The sequence below is a fragment of the Epinephelus moara genome, chromosome 10 (assembly GCF_006386435.1).
Source record: "Epinephelus moara isolate mb chromosome 10, YSFRI_EMoa_1.0, whole genome shotgun sequence".
NCBI lineage: Eukaryota > Metazoa > Chordata > Actinopteri > Perciformes > Serranidae > Epinephelus > Epinephelus moara.
The window spans coordinates 45261159-45261442 of NC_065515.1; positions in this window are offsets into that span (position 1 = coordinate 45261159).

Sequence of the window (284 nt, forward strand, 5' to 3'; positions counted from 1 at the left end):
GCAACACCAGCGGCCATAGTCAAATGTATCCCTGGGGCCAGAGCGGGCGACACTGAATCAAATTTAAAACTGCTGGCTAAAGCTAAACGTAGATTCAGTAAGATTGTTATTCACGTCGGCAGCAATGACACCCGGTTACGCCAATCGGAGGTCACTAAAATTAATATTGCCTCGGTGTGTGAATATGCAAAAACATGAATGATCAAAGTACCCCAGGGGCCAAAGTGGTTATTTAACCATTTGTTGAAGCTAAAACCTGCTGATTCAGAGGGACCAAATGCATT